This window comes from Equus caballus, chromosome 4 (assembly GCF_041296265.1).
Source record: "Equus caballus isolate H_3958 breed thoroughbred chromosome 4, TB-T2T, whole genome shotgun sequence".
NCBI lineage: Eukaryota > Metazoa > Chordata > Mammalia > Perissodactyla > Equidae > Equus > Equus caballus.
In genome coordinates, this window is record NC_091687.1 from 73,723,889 (window position 1) to 73,750,764 (window position 26,876).

A 26,876-nucleotide genomic window follows, 5' to 3' on the forward strand; every position below is an offset into this window, starting at 1 on the left:
TGTAAACCTGAAAAAACTCTTGGGCTTGGAGCCTGTGACCCTTGAAGGAGGGCCTCAGGTTCCTGATGAAAAGGTACAACTTGGCCCCGAGATCCCCCAGGGGCAGCTCTGGATGTAGACGTTCTCTCCCTTACTCTCTCTCAGGACAGTCCTAGATCCTTCCACCCCTGATCATTCCTTACTTACCCTTTCTCCCGTTCTTCCTCGGTGAGAAGGGGTAAGTGGTTATTTTGTGCCCTCGCCCAATTTGGCCAAAGCCCTAAAAGTAAAAATGATAGAGACAGACACGTGCTTTAAAATCCTGATATTCAAGCCTTATGCACTCCCACCACCTGCCCAAGGCTTCCAGGCGGAAGGCGGCGCGTCCCCACAGCGCTCCCTCACGGCCAGGGCTGGGGGTCGGAGTGGTCCCCTTTGTGGGGGACGAGGAGAGGGCGCGATCTGGGGGTGCCTGCTCGGCGGGGATGAGTGGGTCGCTCCGGGCTAGGCGTCGCTGTCGCTAGGCGCCGCTTTCCAACCCGAGTTAGCCCAAGGAAGAGGCAGGGGCGCCGCACGGGGCCTCAGATAAACACGCGCACGCACACATGCCGGCGATCACCACGGCACTCGCGGCCGAGCAGCCCTCCGCCTCCCGGCAACACCCGCCCCGCCAGGGGCCAATTCCCGGGGAAGGGGCCCGAACCCCGAGGACCTCCACGCGTCGGCGCCGCCCGTCAGCCCACCCTCTCAGAGCCCCCAACCCGCCGCCCAGCGCCCGCCCTCCGCACCCGCTGCGCAGCTCAGCCCGGGGGAAGTCCCCGCCAGGGCCCCGCCCTCTGTCGGCGGCACGCTCCGCCCCCGCGCCCCCCACCGCGCGGGAGCCGCGCGAAGCTCCGCCTCCTCGCTCGCCCCGCGGGCCCCCCCCACCCCCACCCCGAGTGCCCGACCGGGTTGGATCCAAAATCTGGCCCGGATTTGCAACGAATCAAAAATAACGCTCTTTCAGCGAGCAGTCATTCATTGAGCACTTACTCAAGCACAGGACCGTACTAATAGCTGAGAGGGCAGCAAAGAGCTGAAAATCTATGAAGCTGTGTCTTCAGCCCCTCCCCTTGTTTTACAGGTCAGGAAACGAGACTCAACAGTTACTTTCAGGCACACCTATAGTGTCAAAGAGCCTTACTAGCTCTCTCCCCTCTGGACTCCTCCTCACTGAGCTTTTTCTACTAAGGTGCCCAAAGGAAAACTATTCAACTTTTCTGCCTCTAGGCAAGCCAAAAGGAATAATCCAGAACAGATGGTTTACTTTGGAGAAACTGGAATTTGATACCTAAGCTTTTGCCTTCAAATGGTATAAACTCTTAACGGGGTTATTACAGCCTACGAAGAAAGTGGAACCTAGAACTACCGAACATATATTAAATACTCTTCTCTCTCTTCTTTTTTTTACCCTTCCCTCAATTATATCCCTTATCATGTCTGTCTTTATTGTCCTTCTGGATACTGACAAACTACTCAGTGCATTTTCAAATCGTTTAATACAAATGTAAATTCCAGATGCTCTGGTGCTTTCGGTTCAAAATTAATTCTAAAGTTTTAAGAATCTACTCAGAGACTTAAATGACCTGATAACTAGAACTCCTTGAGTCTTCTAAGGAGAATAAAATTGCTCTCCTGTGAAAGGGATAAGTGCCAGTTTTATACTTTTTTTTTATTTGTCACTGAAATAATTACTGTAGGGTAAGCTTTTTTCTGCCAATGCTTAAGGATTTAAATCCAAGAGCACTTAGCTGAGAGGACCACTCTCATCAAATAGCAGTGGAGACCTATGTGTAAATTGGACTGAGCTCTATTGGCACTGTGACCCCCACATTAAATAGATGGAGTTCCTGGCCACTTGTAGCTGACAGTCTAGAATGGAATGTTCAAAGATAAACAACAAAGACAGGTATGTGTGGATTTTATTATAATGGAAAGTGAATAAACACACAAAAAGAGTTATTAAGTCTGACCTGACTTTGTCACTAAGATTCATCAAATGTACTTAAAAAAAAAAAGCTGAGGTCATCTGAAAAGGCTAAATACTGTATGATTCCAACTATATTACATGCTGGAAAAGACAAAAGAATGGAGACAGTAAAAAGATCTCTGGTTGCCAGGAGTTAGGGAGGAGGGAGAGAATAGGAGGAGCACAGAGGATTTTTAGGGCAGTGAAAATATTCTGTATGATACTGTCAGGGCAATACATGTCATTATACCTTTGTCAAACTTCATACAATGTACAACACCAGGAGTAAACCCTGATGTAAACTACAGACTATGGGTGATAATGATGGTCAATGCCGGTTCATCAGCTGTTACAAATGTACCTCTTTCCTGCTGGGATACTTGGAGAAGCCATTCAAGTTTGGGGTCAGGGGATGTATGAGAACTCTGTACTTTCTGCTCAGTTTTCTGTAAACCTAAAACTGCTCTAAAACAAGTAGTATGTTAAAAAAAGAAGCTGGGGTAAAGCCTCTGAATGTCTCATTTTCTTCCAATCCTCAATTAAATTCTAAATTGCATATTTGGCTTTATGTGTGGAGTTGAAATATGATGAGTAGTATCCTTATATTGGAGGAGCCCTTTATGTGGCATTGATGTCACAGAGAGAAAATGAGTCATATACGCCTAAGGTAAAAATTAAATTATGGTTACACTTCATGTCTAATATTCAGGGAGATATTTAAGCAAAGTTAACTTGAAATAATTGTGTACAAATTCTGTCAATATATTTATATTTCAAATCTATTCCCATACATACATACTTACAATTAGTAAACAGATAGTGCAAGGTATCATAGAGGTTTTCAGACTTTCTGGTCTCAAGATCTCTTTACATTCTTAAAAATGATTGAAGACTTTTTTTTTAGAGATTGGCACCTGAGCTAACTGTTGCCAATCTTTTTTTTTTTCTCTTCTCCCCAAAACCCCCCAGTACATAGCTATATATTCTAGTTGTGAGTGCCTCTGGCAGTGGCATGTGGGATGCCGCCTCACCGTAGCCTGCCAAGCAGTGCCATGTCCACACCTGTGACCCAAACCAGCAAAACCCTGGGCCACACAAGCAGAGCACTCGAACTTAACCACTCGGCCACGGGGCGGCCCCAGTGATTGAAGACTTTAAAGAGCTTTTGTTTGTATGAGTTATATATGACCCTATTTACTGTGTTAAAAATTAAAACTGAGAAAAATTCTAGACATGTGTTTATCAAGTCATTTTTAAAATAATAAACCCTGTTACCTGTTACTATAAAGAACATTTTTTGAATAATGACTGTTTTTTTAAAAAATGTGTGGGAAAAGTGGCCTTTTTTTACATTTTTGCAAATCTCTTTAATATCAGGCTTTACAGAGACAGCTGGATTCTCATATTCTGCTTCTGCATTTACTCTGTTGAGACGTGTTGTTACAGCTAAGATTTGAAGAAAATCAGTCCTCGTACAAATTCAGTTGAAAAAGGGAAGATCTTGCGAACTCCCTAAAAAAGTCTTAGTAACCTCGAGGATCCTCAGACCTCACTTTGAGAACTGCTGCCAAAGAGCATTTTGCGTTTCTTTTGTTTGAATATCATGCGTTCCCACAGCAGAGTCTGCCAACACCTGAAGTTACAGCCCTTCACTTGTTCCAAGCTACAACTCAAATCTGACAGCTCGCATCAAACCATCTCAATTCTGAAAGTTTGTTCAAAGCTTTTACTGTAGCAACTCCGATGAAACTGATATTCTTATTTGAATATACATGAAAACATTTGAGATTTCATTTATATCCCTCATTTCAAACTTTCTGGGAAATTTTGAATATAAATTGTGCCATCTGGAAAAATGAAACATGGTATATAGTTATTAACCCAATTTTAAGTGTACTTACAATGAATGCGTGTCTCCTTTTATATAAATAATTTTAAAATGAGTTTAAAATAAAAGTAAAACAAGCAATTATAGTTTTATTTATTGAGTAAATAAATACCAGGTTCTAAAGCGACTGCCTTGAAATGAAATTTTAGATATATAAGCTTTCATTTTTACTACAAATAAAATAATGTAAGTCATACATTTTAGATTTTTAAATACAATTTCCAACTAAAAGAAACCAGGGCTGCTCAAGGAACGTCTGATTTCAGGTCTGGGGCAGGATACATACACGATGAGCATGGGATAGCTTGTGCCACAAAGCAAGAAATCCATTCACAACAAATGAGTATGTCAAAAGGTCACAGAAACCAAAACCAAAGGGTCTTTTGGCCAAAGATGGGACAATCTGAGCATCAGCAAATTAATGAATGCAGTTGTTTGAAACATATTGAATCTATAAAAATCCATGCTCCGAAGACATGATGCTCCAAAGGGAGGAAGCTAAAAACAAAAGCAAAAAAAATAGAACAATTCATTGGACACTTGCAAATAAATAGGGCACTAACTCCTTATTCTAAAATTTTCAATTAAAAGAAAAGAATTAGAACTTACATTGCCTTTCCTGTTTGAACTGTAGCTCAGAAAACCAAATACTTGTTGAGGGGAAGTTGTTTTTATAATAAATATGAAAGAAATAATAGACTTGGAAAAATCGCCATATAGCAATCCTTCGTTAAATAAATGATTTAGGCAACAATCATCAGTGGATGAAACCATTAGATGAAAAGTCCATAAGGTACCACGGGGGAGATCAGGGTGTCACTACCTCAACCTAATGATCTAAGTATTGCTACAAATGAGACTCCAGACATGTGTGCCTCTTGATCTACGGTCATTTGAAGCCCTTAGCACACCTATGAAAGTGTTGCCAAAACAAAACGAAAACAAAACCAGAATCTAATCAAGCCTTAGAACTGACTTCCCACTCAGAGGCTTACAGGAAACATGAGGGTTGGAGGAACAAGTTAAGTGACACCACAGAGAAGGAAATAGACAAATTTAGAAGGTGAGACACTCTCTAAAACAACTGACAGTCTCTGCATCAAGTTAGTAACAGGACAAAAAGGAGAGGGAGGAGGTGAGAAGAAGCTCTAGACTAAAGAGGTACAGCAACCAAATGAAAGGTAAGAACCTTGTTTGGGTTCTGATTCAAACATCACAGTAGTAAAAAGACTTTTAAGACAATCACAGATATTTCACTATGGACTAGTAGTAGACAATGCCAAAGAAATATTATTTTATTAAGTGTCGTAATTACGTTGTGTTTATTTAAGAAAATGTCCATCATCTTTGCAGAGATATTCTGAAGTATGTTGAAGTTAAATGATGTACTGAGATTTGCTTTAAAATACTTGAACTGAAAATAAAAAGGAAAAAAGGGATAGATGACATAAATGTGACAAAAGTGGATAATTATTGAATCTAAGTGATGAGTGTATGAGGGTTCATTGTACTTTTCCCTCTGCTTTTGTATATGTTTGAAATTTTTCATAATAAAAATTTTTAAATAAATATAAGTGACTGCTTTAGCCCCAATTTTCTAGAAAACAGTGCTTAAGAGAAAGTGCATGAGCTAAAATTGTATTGGGGTAGGGGGTGGCAGGTGCAGTCCTAGAAAAGCGAGAGTGAGGGGAGAGAGGGAGTGAGGTAAGGACAGAGGGAAGGAAAATACAGATGGTTTGTCACAAGCTGGCTAAGGCTTCACAGGATGTACAGTTGGCTGCTTGGTCCCAGGGGACGTCTCAAGAAGGCTGGATGAAACCACCACATAACAGAGCTGTCCTTCAGGAGGGGAACAGGCAAGCAATTTTTTTCTCCTGGCTTCTTCCTGCCTTCTGTCTCTCATTCATCTATGTTTGTTTCACAAAGCAGGGCAAGTGGGTGGACAGAAAAGCTGGGGGGCAGGAGTGTGGAAAATGGGGAGGCAGATAACTGGCTCTCGTAAAGTGACTTGATTTATTCTGGCGACGAAAATAATCCATAACCAATCTATAAATGAAAATTTGGGTGAGTTTATTCTGAGCTGAAATCTGAGGACCATGGCCCGGGGCCTTTCTTCCCGAAGGAAGACAGGGCACCAAAGAAGTGAGGTATACAGAGTGGTTATATACCCCCATACAGGACGTTTCACATATGATTGACATGTCCCCCCACAATAGTCACAAGATTGCCCTGTCAGCACAGCGCTTGATGGACACAGCAGGTAGTGGGTCGGCTCTCTTGGAGGGCATAGGAGGCAAGTCTATTGTCTTGAGCTGGGTGGTCACAGGTGAGCACAGCAATCAGTTTCTAGCCTAAGGAAAGATGCTTAATCCTTAAAGAAATGCCAACGTTGTGAGGGGGAGGGATGTTGCACCTTTATCTCAAGGGCCTTTGCTCTTGCCATAGGGAGTTTCTAAAGCAGATATACAATGCATGCTCAACGGCCTCCGTCAGGCCCTTTTGGAAAGACAAGGTCAGGCCAAATTAGGTTTACACAAAATGGCTTCCTCATATACTCCAATATATCCTATTACTTGGCATTTTTATATGTCAATTCTAACAATTTAGAATTTGAACCAAGCAATGACTTTTTGATTTAGTGAAGACTTACCTTTTAGTTTAAGCTCATTTTTAGTGGAATAATCATTCTGATTGATCTTCCTTTTACCTGAAGGAAAAATTTATTCAGTCCAGAGTCAGTTTTTTTTTTGGTTAACAAAATCACAAGCACACAAATGGCTGCAGAAACTCAATGTAAGGGAACGACTCTACCACGGCCACATTCCCCACACAGGCCAGGCAAGCAAGGCCTAACCGTGGCTGATCTCAGTCTTGGTAGAACACCCTTTGATCCTCCCATAACCCAAAATCCTGGCAGTTTGTGAGGAGCTGCTGCCAGGCGTTTCTCTTTTACTTCCCTATCTCTCAGGAGGGCTGTCATAAGACAGTTTCTCTTTGCCTGCTGGTTCTGATGAGGTGTGAAACTTTCTACTACACCCTCCTTAGGGTGTAACTGCAGGCTATAAATCAGCTAACCTGAAGCACAGCGTTGGCTCTCAGCAAGAGTGTCCTATCATCCATGTTGCAGTAATCTGTGCCCTTTTGTCTCGGTGTCACCCTGTGTAAGAGATATGGGGAGCTGGCACCTTCGGTTAGTCTTGCTTTTGCTGTCTAAGTAATAAGCTGTTTGAATCTAAAAACATGGCTAATTTTCTCTTTACTGTCCAAATCTCAGCCTTGCCTTGCCAAATTCTAAGCAGGAAATTTTGACTTTGTTTAACCTTAAAGAGAGTCTTTACTCTGTTTCTTAGTCAACCTACAGTGTGGAGAGTCAGCACCTATACAAAAAATGACCAGAAGATATGACTAACTTAGATTCACATTTTCAGAAAGAGTGTTTATTTATTCTCTCAGTGTTGTAGGATAATTTTTGACCAACAATCAAAGAATCCTTCCTTCTCTTTGCCTTTCCTCTAAATCAATTAATAGAATATTTGTACAAGTCAGGTAAAGATTCAGACCTCCTGAAATATAAAAATCAATTAGAAGAGTTTTCCCAAAAGTCCCTATATTTTCTACTCATGGTTTGACATCATCCATGTTGGGTTTCAAAGGTCTGGTAACTACTAGAATAAGAGAGAAGCATCAAAAATCAAGCTCCATGGATATGCCCTACTCACTCATTCACAGGTAGATGACCTGCCTCCCTTTTTTATACACAAGATGATTGACAATGATGCCATCCAGTTAAGACTTTGTCTTTCTTATCTGGTACACTGAGAGGCTGGGTTCCTCTGTTCTCTTAGAGACGTATAATAAGCAGCAAACAGAAAAACGACAGGTGACAGTACAAAATATAAAGACTAAAGAATAGCTCATCTTTTTCATTTTTTTCCCTTACCATACCTTATATGAATCATCTCTTGGGAATGGAACTGCCTAAAGCTTACTAAATGATTATCTCCTATCCACAGTTGACCAAATCCTTCGATTCATGAAGAAGGAAACAGTTACATGGAGGACCCTGGCCTGCCTCATATTTTGTCTAAAGATTTCCTGGAACTCTAAAATAGTAAAATTCGCAGTTCTTTTCATTGGCTTTTGATTGACAATCCTGCCATATCTGAAGGAATTGCTTAAATTCTCTCATGATTTAGCCAGATAATAATTACAAACCTCAATCCATAATAACTACTTGTGGGAGAAACAACTCAAAATAAAACTGCACATAGTAAAAAAGTGTTAAAATGAAAAAAAAACAAGATTCATATCTTGTAGATAACTCTGAAACCTGAAAACACTGAATTCATAGATTTAGCAGGAAAAATCGATACAAAATTCTGCGGTAATGGCTAAAACTGCACATGATTAAAATGTATAATTAAGAAATTCTCTGCTTTCCTTCATCTGAGAATGTCTTTATTTCCCTCCCCCCCCCCCCCCATTCCAGAAGGATATTTTCACCAGATGTAGGATTGACAATTCTTTTCTTTCAGTATTTGAAAAATCTTATGCCACTTCCTTCTGGCCTCCATTGTTGCCGGACGAGAAATCTGCTCTCATTCAAATTGTTTTAGTCCTTTATAAGTAATGTGGTGTTTCTTGCTGACTGCTTTCAAAACTTTTTTTTTTGTCTTTAGTTTTCTGAAGTATTGAGATATCTTATTGTTTTATTATTTTTTTGCTGCTGTTTCCTACTTAGGGTTTGCTCAACCTCTTAAATCTGTATGGTTATGTCTTTCACCATGTTTGGGAAGTTAACTATTATTTCTTCAAATACTTTCTAAGTCTCACATTCTTTCTCCTCTCCTACTGGGACTCCAATGATACAAATGTAAGCTCTTTTGTTATTGTCCACAGGTTCCTAAGACTCTGTTCATTTTTTTGGTCCAGTCTATTTTCTCCTGTTGTTCAGGTTGGATCAAGTCTATTGCTCTGTCCTCAAGTTCACCAACTCTATTGGTAGTTTCTCTACCCTACAGTTGAATCCATTCAGCCAGTTTTTTATTTTGTTATTGTCTTTTTTAGTTCTACAATTTCCATTTAGTTCTTTCTTATAACTTTTCTTTGCTGAGATTTTCTACTTTTTTTGTTCGTATCAAGAGAATTCATAATTGTTAGTTGAAGCATTTTTATGATATCTGCTTTAAAATCCATGTCAGATCATTCCAACATCAGATTCATCTTGGTTTTGGCATCTGTTGATTTTCTTTTCTCATTAAAGTTGTGATTTCCCTAGTTCTTTGTGTGATGGGTAATGTTCAATTATATCCTGGCATTGTGGCTATTATGTTATAAGACTCTGGATCTCATTTAATCTTCTTTTTTAAACAGGCAGTCCCCCTGTTGAGACATAGCAGGAGGGCCAGGGGATTTTGTTTGTTCAGCCTCCCACTGAGCCCCACCAACACCACCCAGGCAAAAGTGGACAATTCACTCACTCACTCTGCCCAGATGTCAGCAGGTGAGGTTGATACCTTCCCAGTGGAAGTAAGGCACTCACACCACCTCGATGCCTCTGAGTGGGGGTGCCACCAGGGAGGGGAGAAGCAGACAGCTGATATGCACCATTTCATTGCTGTAGGATTGGGGTGGAATTTCAGCTCTTAATTCTGCACTGGGCCTCGCTGACACCAGGGGAGGGGAGGGAAGTAAACAGTGTCAACTGGCCCTTCCTCTAGGAGTAGAGGCTTAGCAACCCACTGGGCCCTGCTAGCATGGGGTGTGGGGGCTGGGGGAGGAAGTGGAGTGCTGACTAGACTTTAGTTATACCTCCTTGTTCAGTCTTGTTGATGCTGGGCAGGGATGGAGGCTTAGCTCCCTGCTGGGCCCCAAGGACCATGGAGGTGGGGTGGGGGATGGGTGGGAACTGAGGCATAGTTGTGACAAATCCACATCTTACTGCCTCATTAAGTCTAGTTGCTGCCAGTTGTGGATGTACAGCTCATTGGACCCTGCTGACACTATCCTGGTGAGGAATTGAGGAAGACCTGCTTCTGCCAGACAGGGGATGGAAGAGCAGCAACCCCCTCAACCAGTCAACACCAACCTGGGTGGAATCAAAGTGCTGCTGTCTGTTTCCAGTGAGTGGGGTGGAAAAACAGCTCCCCGCTTGGCCCCAGTGAAATGTCAAGGGAGGGAGGGGTACAGTTTTTCCATTGGTGTTTGCTAGAGTAGGGCAGGTACTACCAAAAAGTTTTGGCTAAATAGGGTTTTCTTAGAGCTTTTTTTGCATGTCTGTTGGTGCTTCCAGGTTGGAAGCTTCTACAGGGTCCTGTCCAGGATACATGGGAGGTAACAAGGAAACCCAGGGAACCCCTTGCAGTGTTGGTCCTCAAGTCCCAAGGTACCTGAGGAGTCACCTTCTTTTGAACTTCAGAGTCTTTCCATGCATGTTTGTTGAACTATGCCCAGGGTTTTTAGTTCTAAGAAGGAGGACCTGGGAGGAATGAGGCAACTTCAATTTGGTCTTCACCAAAAGTCCTCTTTGTAAATACCTTAGAAAAAGAAATGCCAGGAAGATATGAATTGTTGTGGAATATTCCAACATGAAATCAAAAATTGATCTAAAATCAGAAGTATCGAAAGCAATATCAATTTCCAAAATCAAGGTAAGCAGATGAAATAAAACAAATAAATGTGCTTATATGAAGCTATGCATGCTATAATATTCAACTTCAAGATGCTTTTGCACACACTCTTAACAATTCAACAAATGTCAACACAAAATAAAAGAAAATTTTCTACATCTAGAATATTTGTTACAAAACACAGATCAGGACTATCAGATAGGGCAATTTATGCATTGTATATTTAAAATGTTTTTTTTTTAAGAATGATAACTTTTACATATTTTGTTGCTACCTTTCAAGTTTTTTAATCCGTTTTACTTGATATTTATTTAGTGTTAACTTTCTTTTCTTTTAATTTTTTCTATTATCAGAGATCATTTTTACATGTTATTGAAATACATGCTCTTGTAACTTACATTTATTGTTTTGTATTCACTTTTATAGAAAAACTTCTAAAAACTTTTAGTATAACCCTATCATCAAAAAATGATACACTGCTTACTATTATGGTCACTCATTTTATTTAAAAACACATAAGTACAACAAAAAATACATAATAACTTATGATTTGCGAATTCCTGGGAATTCCTATTTTTTTCCTGAATCATGAAGATATCTGTTGGGAATTTGAAAACACTATAAAAATGCAAATGCTGTGACTGATTGCCTTATTAGCAAAGTCTATTCTTTTTTCTTTTTCAATGATGAAGCCTTAATCAAAATTTTTTCTCTCTCCAACTCTCTCCAAACTTACTTGGTCATTCTAGGCACTCTGACGCAGGGAAATCACAATGTAGGGTTAAACAACCTGAGAACGTTCAGCCTATGGAAGAAACGCCTTAGGTGAGCATTTGGTAACTATCTTCATAACCTTCAAGGGCAGTCCTGAACAAGAGGGATTGCATTTATTCTGTGTGACCCAAGAGGATAGAATTAGGATAAATGAGATGGAGTTACAGGGAAGAAAATTTTGATTTCATATATATATCCATTTTCTAGCAAGGCGAGAACCCTGAAAAGAGATCAGATTGCCTCAAGAAATAGTGATTTCCTGTCAAGGAAAAAAGCTGGACAGCCTCTTATTGGGAATGTTATCAAGGCGGCCCTTAAGAATTTATGATTCTTGGGGGCTGGCCCCGTGGCCGAGTGGTTAAGTTCGCGCGCTCCGCTGCAGGCGGCCCAGTGTTTCGTTGGTTCGAATCCTGGGCGCGGACATGGCACTGCTCATCAAGCCACGCTGAGGCGGCATCCCACATGCCACAACTAGGTGGACCCACAACGAAGAATATACAACTATGTACCAGGGGGCATGGGGGAGAAAAAGGAAAAAAATTAAATCTTTAAAAAAAAAAAAAGAATTTATGATTCTTTCTATCTCTATTATCTCATTTTATTCTCCTAGTGAGATACATAGAACAAGTATTAAAATTGCCATTTATGGATGAGAATAATGAAATTCAGAGAGGGTATTGGTTGGGATATTTCTAAATTATAAAAGCAACTTGAGCTAGCCTAAGCAAAAATGAAAGACAATATAAGATTAAGTGGTATTTCATAGAACCTAAGGCTACTGCAAGCAGCTGGGCTCCAAAATGGGACAGAAGCCATCAGAACTCTCTCCAGATCGTGACTCTGCTTCTCTCTATAAATTGCTTTGTTCTTTATCTCTACAGATGTATTTTCTGTACTTCCCAGCCACATGATAGGTGGAAGATATTTACGCCAAAGCTCCCTAATTTACATCTCTATCATTCAAAAGACCAGCCCCAAATGATGGGCTGCCTCAATTATTTTGGGCTTTATGGTGCCAATTCATCATATCATTCTCCCTTCTGATTCCTAAGTCAACTGATAAATAACCACAGTAAAAGTGGATTGGAGAATGTGACTTGGACTTGGGGCAAAAATGGAATTTTCTACAACTTTTTGCTTGAATTGAACTCACTCAGTCACAGGCAGATTATCAAGCAATGGCATTTCTTCCATCTCAGGAGCAGGCCTGACCTGGTGAGCGTATCATATGGGAAAGGCATCTAGAAAGTGAGCACACTCCACTTGCACACATACAAGAAGAGAAAAAAAAGCCTGGTCAGAACATGTGCAATGACCCTTTTCCCAAACTCACCAATTACATAAGTCACTCCACCAAATTTCACGGGGGTGAGAGGTTGAAGGGTGGAGAGAAGGGCAGAAATTTTTTCCATAATATTTCCAAGAGAATAAGAATTTCATATGATGAACTAAGGCAGGGATGTGGAGATGGGAAGAGAATAGCCTTCCTGCAATTACCAATTTCTATGTCTGGACATAGAAAAACTAATTGGCCCCTTTGAACCAGGTGTTCATCTAGATCCAATCAATTATGGCTCTAGCAGAGTCACTCAAGGGAAAATCATGGCTGCCAGGGGATCACCATTATGGATGGGAGAGGCAATTCCTAGAAAAAGATGGCTAGATAGGTATCCCAAAAAGTGTATTCAGAAAACACACTTCTATCCCTATATTACAAAGATATTCTTTTTTTTCTTTTTCTTTTTTTTAGGAAGATTATCCCTGAGCTAACATGTGCTGCCAATCCTCCTCTTTTTTCTGAGGAAGACTGGCCCTGAACTAACATCCGTGCCCATCTTCCTCCACTTTATATGTGGGATGCCTACTACAGTATGGCTTGCCAAGCAGTGCCATGTCTGCAACCAGGATCCGGACTGGCGAACCCAGGGCCGCCGAAGTGAAATGTGCACACTTAACCATTGCACCACTGGGCCAAACCCTACAAAGATATTCTTGATATTAAGGTCCAACTACCCCATGTTCAAATGCAAATACACATACATACCCACTCATATATGCTGTGCAGTGAAGGGATTACCCAGAGTAATGGATGGATGATCCATTACACACAAAAGCAATGTCTTGGAGCCACTGCTCTTCTTGTATACAATTTCCAGGTGACGTCCACTTCCTCGTCTAATCCAGTTTTAATTTAGTCCTCATATTCTTATGATTTATGGATTACATTACAAATTTAACCACTCCTGGTATATCTAGTATACAGTGCTGGAGGGAAATACCCATGTAGAGAGGTAACAAAAGGAGAAAAAACACACAACGGTCACTCATTCAGAACATATGGTTTATTCTGCTAGGCAGTGACTTGCATGGGCATAATTTTGACTTAATCCTTTGGAAAATTTCTCAGGGATCCAATAGTGAACTTCCAGTTGGTGTTACTATCTTTTGGATTGAATCTGAAGATTTCCTAAGAGCTGAGTCTCCATTCCCTTCTGGTTTGAGTAAAAGGCGTGGACCCCTTTTACCAGGTTTAGTTTTTTTATTGGTGCTTCAACTCCTATAAAGCCTCATTGGCTGGCTATCACATTCATTTTGGATTCCCTTCTCTAAAATCCAACATCACAAATCTTGTTAGGTCATGCTCTGAAAATTTTCAACCTTCTGAACTGAATAGCCTAGATTTAACCACTCCACTCAGGCCTCTGTTTTTGAAGCAACTTTGAAGGTTCTACCATCCCTACAGCCCTCCAGAACATGGCCTGAGGTGAGGCAGCCAGAAGAGCAGAATCTCCTTTTTCTAAGCAGCTATGGTATGTTGTCCTTATTCTCCTATTTTATCTAGTGAGAGGTACTTTGGAAGGATAGGGGTGAGGAGGTGGGGATATGGTCACTGTTCCCCAGCTTTTCTGTTTCCTCCAGGATATCTCCATTCTTCTTTCCAGGGTACTGTACTTTCCCAGTTAGGACGTTTATCTTATCCACAAAAAAGGCAGTCAGGTCAGGACTTGACTACTGCAATTCACTCCTTCCTGATTTACTTCCTCATCTGAACCTCAGCAATCTATTTGGAAGCTCAGATTTTCTCTATGTACTTCCAGTCATGCAAATTCAACTTGATTTTTTTCTTTTGCTGCACTGTTCACTGACAGCTGAAAAAGAGGGAGACGTATACTAGTATTTTCTACTAAGGCCCCTGATGGCTTGGTGGACAATGGTCTGAGTTGTAGGACACAATAAACAAATTTAACTCATTTCTCAACACTGCACAAAGATTGATAAATTTCTATGCTCAAATTGGGAGTTGAGCTTTCTCCCTGCCCCTCACCCTGCCTTGACTTCACCAATTCCACTTTTCCTAATTAAGAATCGCTTATTCAAAACCCTGCCTCTGACACTAATTTTGCATTACAGAGGAGTCTTTGTTGTCCCTAATCATATGTAACAAAAAAAAACTATCTCGAGCCAGCCTAAGCAAGAAAATGATTTAAGAAGATAACAGAGCAGTCAAGCTTAAGGAAGGAGCTGAACCCAGTCTTTCTTTATCTCTCCTATCTTCTTCTTTTGCATATTTGCTTTATTTTTCTTTCCCTGAAGACAGGCTTTCAGGCCCGCCCGGTGGCATAGCAGTTAGTTCACGTGCTCTGCTTTGGCAGCCTGGAGTTTGCAGGCTCGGATCTTCACACACACACACACACACACACACTCACACACACACAAAAGACAGTCTTTCTCTGCTTCTCAGTCCACGTACCAGGTAAATCATGGCCACTCAGCAGCTCCCAAGTTTATACTTCCTTTATTTGAGAGACCAAGAATGGTCTGCTAAAATCAAGTTTCCATTCAGGTGTATCCAGGGAGAAAATCTGACTGGCCCAGGTTGTCCTTCTAGTGAACCTTGATCAGTGGAGTCTGCCCAACATCCAAACATCTTTCTAATTATAGAGAATCTCAAGTTAGGTGGGCGGATATTCCCACTCCCAGGTCTTTGGCTCCTGGAACAAAGACATGTGAACTAAGCTCAGCCAATCTCCTGCTCTTGTCTGGAACTTGGAATCAGGAGTAAGTGATACAAACAATTTGGATTTTTCTTTCTATAGCTGTGGCACCAATGGCCTTGGCATCTAGTTCCCATGGCAGTTGTGCCAGTGGCAACTTTCAGTGTGTGGCGATGCAGTGATGACTGCTTGGCAATGACAGCAGTCACATCCTAACCAGATTCTTTCTGCAGCATGACTTTGGCTGGCCTGTGTCCTGGTCTCCCTTGGTCATTGCTCTTTTTTGTGTGTGTGTGAGGAATATTGGCCCTGAGCGAACATCTGTAGCCAATCTTCCTCTATTGTATGTGACAGGCCACCACAGCTTGGCTTGACAAGCGCTGCTAGGTCCACATCCAGGATCTGAACCTGTGAACCCCAGGCGACCAAAGTGGAGCACACGAACTTCACCACTACGTCACCAGGCCAGCCCTCATTGCTCATTTTTTTCCATGCCCAATTCTTCAGGTCTTCTCACGGATTCTGTGAGCACTCCTAAATTCTTGCAATATTATTCTTTCTTCTTAAATATTCCAGAGTTATTTTTTGTTGGCTACAACTAAGACCTTACCTGTCTTGCAATCAGCAGTGCCGGTTGGACAGGCCCTTGTAGAGGCAAACTGATTGTCAGAGATCCATCACTACGAATAGAAAGAGCAATTCCAGGGGAAGAGAGGATGGACAAATAACCCCAAACAAATGTCTTTTTGCATAGATATTCAGCGAGTTGCCCAAGACCATAGACAAGATTAATATCAGAACTTTAAAAAGAACCTAGGGACCGGATCCGTGGCCAAGAGTTTAAGTTCGCGCACTCCATTTTGGCGGCTCAGGGTTTCACTGGTTCAGATCCTGGGTACGGACATGGCACCGCTCATCAAGCCATGCTGAGGTGGCATCCCACGCAGCACAACCAGAAGGACTTACAACTAGAATCTACAACTATGTATGCGGGGCTTTGGGGAGAAGAAGAAGAAAAGGAAAAAAAAGAAGATGGGCAAGAGATGTTAGCGCAGGTGCCAATCTTTAAAAAAAGAAAGAAGCTATATGTCTTAGCAATCAACATTGGGATTATTCTTTTGTCTTCAGGATTAATTTTAACTTGTGAATTAATAATTAATGGAGAGACCTAAGGTTATGAATGGAAAGGCCAACATAAGCATTTCAGAAAGTTGACAATTTGCTATTCCACCAGATGTACAAATCAATTTAGACAAAAAAGCTGAATTCAGTTAAACAACTACGTTCTTTCAAAATAACTGGTTACTTAGTTAAACTTTACTACAGTTGTCCCTCATTATCTGGCGGTGGGTGGTGATTCTAGGACCCCCCTCCCCCTTGCATACCAGGAACCCTCATGGATACCAAAATCCACAGATGCTCAAGTCCCTTATATAAAATGGCATAGTATTTGCATATAACCTGTGCACATCTTCCCAAATACTTTAAATCATCTCTAGATTACTTATAAGACCTAATACAATGTAAATGCTATGTAAATAGTTGTTATACTGTATTGTTTAGGGAATAATGACAAGATAAAAACATCTGTACATGTTCATTACAGACACAGCCATTGTAGACCTTTCTGTCCACAGCTGGTTGACTCCACAGATGCAGAACCCATGGGTATGGTGGGCCGACTATATTTCTTTAGACTTTATAGATATATCCTAAACACCACTATGCTACCTTGAGACAGAGGAATGAATTACTGATAAAATTCATAGTTAATTGAAAATTATGTTTAAAATATTTTAATACTTTCCACAAAGCAATATGAAATAAAACTATGTGATTTGAGTTTATCTCCTTTTATTGGCCTGTTTAATTCTGTAAAGGAGATAATTGTGGAAATTAAGGAAAATAAAAAAGAAAGGGAAAAAATTATTTAGATAATTAGCCCCAAATAAATAAGAGTTACATTTGTATTTTATTTGTACACAGCTAAGATTAGATTCAAAAATTCAAAGTAAACTGGGTATGATGCACAGAGATTATTCTTGAGCATGCGTACCTAAAATTAACTAGAATTTTAAATAAACTGAGGACTCCTAGACTCCTGAAGAAATGAATGAGACAATTAAGACTCCACGAAGGTTTCTCCTACTCTTCCATTAGAAATGGCAGGAACAGATGGCAAGGGATTAATGTTTAAATCCGTAGGAATATATGTTGCAATATTTTTGGAAACACTACGCAGTTCCTTTTAAATAAATTGACAAGTCGTTGTGTACTTGCAATACATACTCTGACTTCTTTGAAGTAATACACCAGACAATATCTATCCTTCTGATAGTTAGGTTGTGAGACATTTGTAAAAAAAAAAGATGCAAAACCCAGTGGCTTAAAACAACAAACAGTTGTTTCTGCTCACATCTGTTGTGGTTGTGATCTAGGGGTTGGCTGATCTAGGCTGGGCTCAGGGGAACTTATTCTGTTCCACGTGTTCCTCCTTCTTCTTGGACCACAAACAAAAAAATAATACTACTAGTATTTTTAAAAGTTGCCACTTGTGGAAGGCTTACTATGTGCCAGATTCTGTGCTAAAAACACTTAAAAATATTCTCTCCTTACGCCTCGTTATCTTAATTTTACAAATTAGTACACTAAGAAGAAGCTTTCCCAAAGTCATGAAGTTAGTATGACAGACCTGAACCCACAAACACAAGTCTGCCTGACATCAAACTTTGTGTTCTAAACCTCTCTGCTATATTCTGCCTTGTGAACTGTTGGCTTCCATTTTCAGAGACCTCTAACTACTAAAAAGTAGCTTTTATACTCAGTGAAATTATCTTCCCTGTAACTTTCAGTCACCAATCTTACTTTGGCCCTCAAGCACACACAGGATAAATATAATATTTCATAAATTAGATAATACAGTAAAAAGTTCCTGACAAACAGCATGTGGTCAACAAATATTAATCTAAATCACCCCCACAATGAGTATAATAGTCATTGATATAATATTCAGTCAGGCAGGCCAGCACTAATTGCAGTCTCACCCAGTTTGTACTTCTCCATTTTATACAGAAACTATTAGAAAAGGTTAACTACAAGGTTTAAGTCCAAATATACAGATATACTGCGTCTATAACATTTTCTTTTTTAAAGACAGTATTTTTTTTTTTAAAGATTGGCACCTGAGCTAACACCTGTTGTCAATCTTCTTCTTTTTTTTTTTTTTCCTTCTCCCCGAAGCCCTCCAGTACATAGTCAGTCATACATTCTAGTTGTGAGTGCCCCTGGTTATACTATAACATTTTCTTAATCTACTAGCTGAGTGACCTTGTCAGAAAAGGAAATGACTCCTAGACTGGATAAGCAACAGACTACTAGAATCTTTTTTGAGATGGGGAGATGAGAGGACATTAAATCATGCTTTTTAAAATTAATAAGCATATATTTTATTAATAGGAAAATAGGCAAAACCTAGTAAATGTTGACTTTCTTTATAAGTGGAAAAAATTGAATTTGTTCAGAGGTAAAATGTTGCTTATATTGAAGATTTACCTAACACACTGAGAGAACTAAGTCCATAATCACTATTGAGAATGATAAGATTGTTAAAAGATGATTTTCAAAATGGTAAAATGCAAATATCAAATGAACATATGTTAAAGATTTTATTTAACTCATTAATTAATGAGGGAATCAACAAGATATTACAACCAATTCAAAAAAGAATCAGAAGAGCTGGTTTTTTGAGAAGATAAATAAAATTGACAAACCACTAGCCAGACTTACAAAGAAAAAAAGGGAGAAAGCTCAAATAAACAAAATCAGAAATGAGCGAGGAGAAATAACAGACTCTGCAGAAATACAACAGATTATAAGAGAATACTACAAAAAACTATATGCCAACAGAATGGATAACCTAGAGGAAATGGATACATTCTTGGACTCCTACAATCTCCCAAAGCTCACTCAAGAAGAGGCAGACAATTTGAACAGACCAATCACAAGGAAAGAGATTGAAACAGCAATCAAAAACATCCCAAAGAATAAAACCCCAGGACCAGATGGCTTTCCTGGGGAATTCTACCAAACTTTCGGAGAGGATTTAATACCTATCCTTTTCAAGCTATTCCAAAAAATTAGGGAAGATGGAACACTTCCTAACACATTCTATGAGGCCAACATCACGCTGATACCAAAACCTGACAAGGACACCACGAAAAAAGAGAACTACAGGCCAATATCACTGATGAACATAGATGCAAAAATTCTAAACAAAATTTTGGCAACCAGAATTCAGCAATTCATCAAAAGAATCATACATCAGGATCAGGTGGGATTCATACCAGGGACACAGGTATGGTTCAACATCCGCAAATCAATCAACGTGATACACCACATCAACAAACTGAGGAATAAAAACCACATGATCATCTCAATAGATGCAGAGAAGGCATTTGACAAGATCCAACAGCCATTTATGATAAAAACTCTGAACAAAATGGGCATAGAAGGAAACTACCTCAACATAATAAAGGCCATATATGACAAATCCATAGCCAACATTGTACTCAACGGGCAAAAACTGAACCCCATCCCCCTGAAAACAGGAACGAGACAAGGATGCCCTCTATCACCACTCTTATTTAACATAGTACTGGAAGTCCTGGCCAGAGCAATCAGGCAAGAAAAAGGAATAAAAGGAATCCAAATAGGGAGGGAAGAAGTGAAACTCTTGCTGTTTGCAGACGACATGATCTTATATATAGAAAACCCCAAAGAATCCATTGGAAAACTGTTAGAAGTAATCAACAACTACAGCAAAGTTGCAGGGTATAAAATCAATTTGCATAAATCAGTAGCATTTCTATACTCCAGTAATGAACCAACAGAAAAAGAACTCAAGAATACAATACCATTCACAATCGCAACAAAAAGAATAAAATACCTTGGGGTAAATTTAACTAAGGAAGTGAAGGACCTATATAATGAAAATTACAAGGCCTTTCTGAGAGAATTGGATGACGACATAAGGAGATGGAAAGACATTCCTTGTACATGGATTGGAAGAATAAACATAGTTAAAATGTCCATTCTACCTAAAGCAATCTACAGATTCAACGCCATCCCAATCAGAATCCCAATGACATTCTTTACAGAATTAGAACAAAGAATCCTAAAGTTCATATGGGGCAGCAAAAGACCCCGAATTTCTAAAGCAATCCTGAGAAAAAAGAACAAAATGGGAGGCATCACAATCCCTGACTTCAAAACATACTACAAAGCTACAGTAATCAAAACAGCATGGTACTGGTACAAAAACAGGTGCACAGATCAATGGAACAGAATTGAAAGCCCAGAAATAAAACCACACATCTACGGACAGCTTATCTTTGACAAAGGAGCTGAGGGCATACAATGGAGAAAAGAAAGTCTTTTCAACAAATGGTGCTGGGAAAACTGGAAAGCCACACGTAAAAGAATGAAAATTGACCATTCTTTTTCACCATTCACCAAAATAAACTCAAAATGGATTAAAGACCTAAAGGTGAGACCTGAAACCATAAGGCTTCTGGAAGAAAACACAGGCAGTACACTCTTTGACATCAGTATTAAAAGGATCTTTTCGGACACCATGTCTTCTCAGAGAAGGGAAACAATAGAAAGAATAAACAAATGGGACTTCATCCGATTAAAGAGCTTCTTCAAGGCAAATGAAAACAGGATTGAAACAAAAAAACAACCCACTAACTGGGAAAAAATATTTGCAAGTCATATATCTGACAAAGGCTTAATATCCATAATATATAAAGAACTCTTGCAACTCAACCACAAAACATCAAACAACCCAATCAAAAAATGGGCTGGAGACATGAACAGACATTTCTCCAAAGAAGATATACCGATGGCCAATAGACACATGAAAAGCTGCTCATCATCGCTGATCATCAGGGAAATGCAAATCAAAACTACACTAAGATATCACCTTACACCCGTTAGAATGACAAAAATATCTAAAACTAATAGCAACAAATGTTGGAGAGGTTGCGGAGAAAAAGGAACCCTCATACACTGCTGGTGGGAATGCAAACTGGTGCAGCCACTATGGAAAACAGTATGGAGATTCCTCAAAAAACTAAAAATAGAACTACCATACGATCCAGCCATCCCACTACTGGGTATTTATCCAAAGAGCCTGAAGTCAGCAATCCCAAAAGTCCTGTGCACCCCAATGTTTATTGCAGCACTGTTTACAATAGCCAAGACGTGGAAGCAACCTAAGTGTCCAGCAACAGACGAATGGATAAAGAAGATGTGGTACATATATTCAATGGAATACTACTCAGCTGCAAAACAGAACAAAATCATTCCATTTGCAATAACATGGATGGACCTTGAGCGAATTATGTTAAGTGAAATAAGCCAGCGAGAGAAAGATAATCTGTGTATGACTCCACTCATATGAGGAATTTAAAACTATGGACCAAGAACAGTTTAGTGGATACCAGGGGAAAGGTGGGGTGGGGGGTGGGCACAAAGGGTGAAGTGGTGCACCTACAACATGACTGACAAACATTAATGTACAATTGAAATTTCACAAGATTGTAACCTATCAATAACTCAATAAAAAAAAATTTAAAAAAAAAAAAAAAGAATCAGAAGAGGGGCTGGCCCCGTGGCCAAGTGGTTAAGTTCGCTCGCTCCGGTGCAGGCGGCCCGGTGTTCTGTTGGTTCGAATCCTGGGCGCGGACATGGCACTGCTTATCAAACCACGCTGAGGCAGCGTCCCACATGCCACAACTAGAAGGACCCACAACGAAGAATATACAACTATGTACCAGAGTCCCACATGCCACAACTAGAAGGACCCACAACGAAGAATATACAACTATGTACTGGGGGGCTTTGGGGAGAAAAAGGAAAAAAAAATTTTTTTTAAATCATTAAAAAAAAAAAGTTTAATAATAATAAAAAAAAATGAATCAGAAGAACAGACATACCTAAAGTAGTCGGGAATCATGAAGTAAAGTGACACAAGACAGATAGACAAGATAAAAACATACAAATTTTATTTAATATTTTTACATGTACGTGGGAATCTTCAAAAGGAAAAATGAAGACTCAAGAAACCCATAGGTCCAAAAGCTTATACACTTTTTTAAGCAAAGAATGATAAATTGTGGGGATGTGACAAGACAAAGGGATTTGGGTTAGGGGCAATAAATTGTGGGACAGTGACTAGGAAATATATAGGGGAAACGAACGGAAAATAAGGGTTATTTTAGTAGGTTTGTTTGTATAGACCCACTTCAGCGTAGGTTTCCAGACCCCAGTGATAAGAATGTTCTTCTCTTCCTGGTACAGAAAGGGTACCTCTCTCATGGGAAATTTTATTATCTGCTTTGAAGTTGAAAGGAGGAGGTCAGAGAGCCCTTTCTGCATCTGTTGTTTCTCAAGTGCCTTCAGCTCAAAATAATCAATATGCCCTAGTGGCATGTTGTGGGATGGCATGTTCTGAACCCCTTTAGTATATAGATACAATGGAATATTATTCAGCCTTAAAAAGGAATGGAATTCTGACACATGCAACAACACAGATGAACCTTGAAAACATTATGCTAAGTGAAATGTCAGACACAAAAGGACAAATATTGTATGATTCCACTTATATGAGGTACCTAGAACAGGCAAATGCATAGAGACAAAAGGAATAGAGGTTTCCAGAGGCTGAAGGGAGTAAAGAATGGGGTTACGGTTTAATAGTGATGGGATTCAGTACACAGTACTCCAAAACGTGGCACCTTGGCGTATTGAATATCTCAAGCTGAAGGAATTCGAACAATGACGTGTTCAGGAAGGAATTTCTGACCTTCCCGTGAAGCAGGTCACAAAGCCCTCACCTGAGAGGTGCCTTCCCTATACCTGGAGAAAAGGAGCATCCTCATCACCAAGAAGAATCTGAACTAACACGCCTTGCCAGCTTCCCCCAGTTTACTACGCTTAGCTCACCTTTGTTCTGTTACATCTTTCCACGACTGTCCGCTCTTCATCAAAGTAAGCACAAAAACATTCAGGTTTAATTGTTTCTTCAGGTCTTCATTTCCTTATGAAGGCTCCTGTGTCATGGAAAACTTACCTTGAATAAATTTGTATGCTCTTCTCCTGTTAATCTGTCTTTGTCAGCTTAATTTTCAGGCCAGCCAGGTACCCTAAGAGAGTTGAGGAAAACTTTTTTCCTTCCCTACAATAGGTAGAGAGTTTCTGTTTAGGATGATGAAAAAGTCCTGGAGGCAGATAGTGGTGATAATTGCACAACAATGTGAGTGTACTTAAGGCCACTGAATTGTGCACTTAAAAAAGTTAGGGAGCCAGCCGCGTGGCCTAGTGGTTAAGTTCAGTGCCCTGTGCTTCAGGGGTCTGGGTTTGGTTCCTGGGTGTGGACCTACACCACTCGTCTGTGGCCATGCTATGGTAGCATCCCACATACAAAATAGAGGAAGATTGACACAGATGTTATCTCAGGGTGAATCTTCCTCAAGCAAAAAGAGAAAGATTGGCAACAGATGTTAGCTCAGGATGAATCTTCTTCAGAAAAAAAAAAAGGTAAAATGATAAATTTTATGTTATGTATAGTTTACCACAATAAAAATTATATATGTCATTTGTTGGAAGTCTAGTAGGTTTAAAAGCCCTTTCAGAGCCCCAAACACTCCAAACTATGTTCCCTTTTTCTTTCATTAATTAAGTTAATTAATTAATAAGAATTTATTGGGGGCTGGCCCCATGGCCGAGTGGTTAAGTTCGCGCACCCTGCTTTGGCAGTCCAGGGTTTCACCAGTTCGAATCCTGGGCACGGACATGGCACCACTCATAAGGCCATGATGAGGTGGCGTCCCACATGCCACAACTAGAAGGACCCACAACTAAAATATGCAACTATGTACTGGGGAGATTTGGGGAGAAAAAGCAGAAGGAAAAAAAAAAAGAATTTATTGAGAGCTTCTGTACTAAACGTTGTACTAGGTACAACATAAAATTCAAAATAATAAGGCGTCTTTCTTTGCCTGAAATCCATCGTTTCACTCTTCCTAAATTGAGATTAAGGGAAAGCAGTTTAATTTTTTGTATGGCTTTGTTGTCTTTTGCTGGGAAAGGATTGTTAATATGTGTGCTGAGGTAAAAAAATTTTCCCTCTTTATGAATAAATCATTAAACAAAGTTAAATGGATTTGTTTTTGACTGTCGGACCTCTTTAATATGCTAACGTGTATTTTGAATCTCCAAGATAGGACTTAGTAAACGGCATTCCTAAACTTATTTGATCAAAAATTCTTTGTTCTCTTGGAGCAGTTAATTAACACCTCCCTGTGTACTGTGTCTACAGAAGTTGAGCTACAGACATACTCACCATGTGGGAGATTCTCTTTATTCAGGGCTAAATGTATTACGCAATCTTTAATTATGGTATGAATGTGTAGTTTATCTTACCCCTAAGTGTTCTAGAATGTGTACATGATTATTTTCAACAGTTTTAAAAACTTAAAAGGGTAGACTAAACATTGGAGACAAAAATAATTTTCTAAAATAATTTCTTCACTCAATTTACAGTTCTCTATCTCCTTCAAATAGTGCTTATTATTCTCTAAAAAAGTGTTAATTCTGTTTTGGGGAGAAGGACTTGTTATTGGAGATTTTGCAGAAAATTGCAGAAAATGCTGACTTTGTAGTATGTAACTTCTAAACATTGTTAATTAAAAAAAAATGGAGTACCAATCTTTATTCTTTTCTTGATAAAAGCATTCCTAATATTTAGTTGTGTCCTAAGACCTGTGATTTTTCTCTGTCTTTAGATAATTGCAATGTATTTTGCAGCTGATTTTTAATCCATAATTTTAAATATGTCTCCATTTCTCCCATTACTCGACTTGGACTTTGTCACAAGCTTCAACGATATACTCTCATATTTTCCACATATTCTCTAATTTTGTACCATTTCTTTGCAATTAAACATGGTGGGCCAATTTAAGTATGATGAGTATCTGATTAAAGCTAAAGATACAGCAAATTTGAATCCCTGTCATGATTTTAATGTTAGTCTCCATTATATTTTCGTTAGTATTATCACCTTCATGTTTATAAAATATTGAGTCAAATGCATTAGGATATTTAAATAATTGCACAAGCATTACGAAGGGATGGAGATAATGAAGCTGTCAAGATCAAACCTTTAGCTGTCAGGCAGAAGCACCTTGTGATAGCGTGAAATGTTTGTCAGTGAAGGATGAAAGTCTGCATTCAGCATGGGAAAGAGGATTTAGATGTGTGGATGTACACTGGATGGGGCTACAAGTTATCTGAAAGTCAAGCAGTCTAAAACCAAGGACTCCTGAAAAAAGAGGAACTAACAACATGCCATGTGAGTTCAAGGATTAATTCCTACTCGATGACCATGGAGGGCTTCATGGAGAAAGACATGTTTGGGCTGGGTTCTAAGGATAAGTAGGATTCCCAAAAATTATTCCAGACTGAAGAGAGAGGCTGAAATGTGAAAATACTAGTGTGTCTAGGGAAGTAATTTGGTAGTGCAAAGTATGGAGTGCATGAGGGATGGAATAAATGAGACTAGAACACAATAGATTGAGGCCAAATCATTAGTGTAACAAGTTTAGACTTTATTCTCTAAGTAATTGGGAGCTGAGGAAAGTTTTTGAGCAGAGGGCATATCTGTGTTTCAGAACAATTACTCTGGTGGGCCCACAGGGAATAGATGAGACTGGAATGAGGCAGGGAAGCTGGGAGGATAATTAGGATGTTATAATTGTCTAGTGAGAAATGATGAAGACTTGATTGAATGGAAAGGAAGCAATAAATAGGAGAGAAATTTCAAACAGAAAATTAACCGAGCTTGGTGAGTAAATCAATTAGAAATGCATTTGGATCCAAGAAATAGAATTTCTCTGAACAGAGCTTAACGTAGGGGCTTATTTTACACAAGACGATGCAGGTAGGTGGCTGTTGGTGTTAGTGCAGAAGCTTGACAATATCGGGGCTATTTCTCAGTTCTCTTGGTTTTCGCCTCATGCTGTCCAACAACTTTCTCCTCCACAGCTGACTTTAGGTGTTATTGGCCAGAACTAGGTCACCTGGCAGTCTCTAGCTGGAGGCTGGGAAAGTGGGGAACAGGACTGTCTTGTCTGCTTGAGGCTGACTATGGTCTGTAGGTAAGGGCTGATCACATTGTCCTTTTGAAAAAAATTATTACTTGGAACAAATAGGCATTGGATATTAGGCGGACAATTGATAGCGTTTGCCACAGTGACTGATTGGATGTACGGGGTGCAGTGAGTTGAATAGTGTCCCCCTAAAATTTCTGTCCACCTGTAACCTCAGAATATGACTTTATTTAAAAATAGGGTCTGTGCAGATGTAAATAAGGTAAGGATCATGATGAGATCGTACTGGATTAGGATGAGCCATTTCCAATGAGAGTGTTCTTATAAGTGTCAAAAATAAAGCCAGACACTAGGTTTTAATCAATAATAAATTATCACAGTAGGGAAGAGGCTCCCACATGAACTTAATTCAACCTCAATATGTGCAGAGGT

General features: G+C 39.7%; 1 protein-coding gene and 1 long non-coding RNA gene across 8 annotated transcripts in view; one reads left to right on the forward strand and one right to left on the reverse strand.

The window, feature by feature from the left end:
* The window catches only part of IMMP2L (inner mitochondrial membrane peptidase subunit 2), an 854,823-nt gene extending 853,941 nt beyond the window's left edge, over positions 1 to 882 (reverse strand). Inside the window, exons 1-2 of one of the 6 annotated variants that reach the window (XM_023640174.2) lie at positions 768 to 882; positions 187 to 259 (exon numbers count right to left, since the gene is read on the reverse strand). The gene's annotated coding sequence lies outside the window, so the exon portion shown is untranslated. Of the gene's footprint in view, positions 1 to 186; positions 260 to 582 lie in introns of all 6 variants that reach the window. The other 5 variants (XM_023640173.2, XM_023640171.2, XM_001916772.5 and 2 more) reach the window with 5 other exon arrangements.
* Positions 883 to 4,926: 4,044 nt separating this feature from the next.
* On the forward strand, positions 4,927 to 26,876 carry LOC102147617 (LINE-1 retrotransposable element ORF2 protein). 2 transcript variants are annotated; one of them, XR_002807533.2, is made up of 6 exons: positions 4,927 to 5,056; positions 9,249 to 9,378; positions 9,829 to 9,997; positions 10,417 to 10,525; positions 11,254 to 11,329; positions 11,486 to 26,876. It is a non-coding gene; the product is annotated as an LINE-1 retrotransposable element ORF2 protein (long non-coding RNA). The 2 variants fall into 2 exon arrangements; XR_011437945.1 differs by having other exon boundaries at positions 9,834 to 9,997.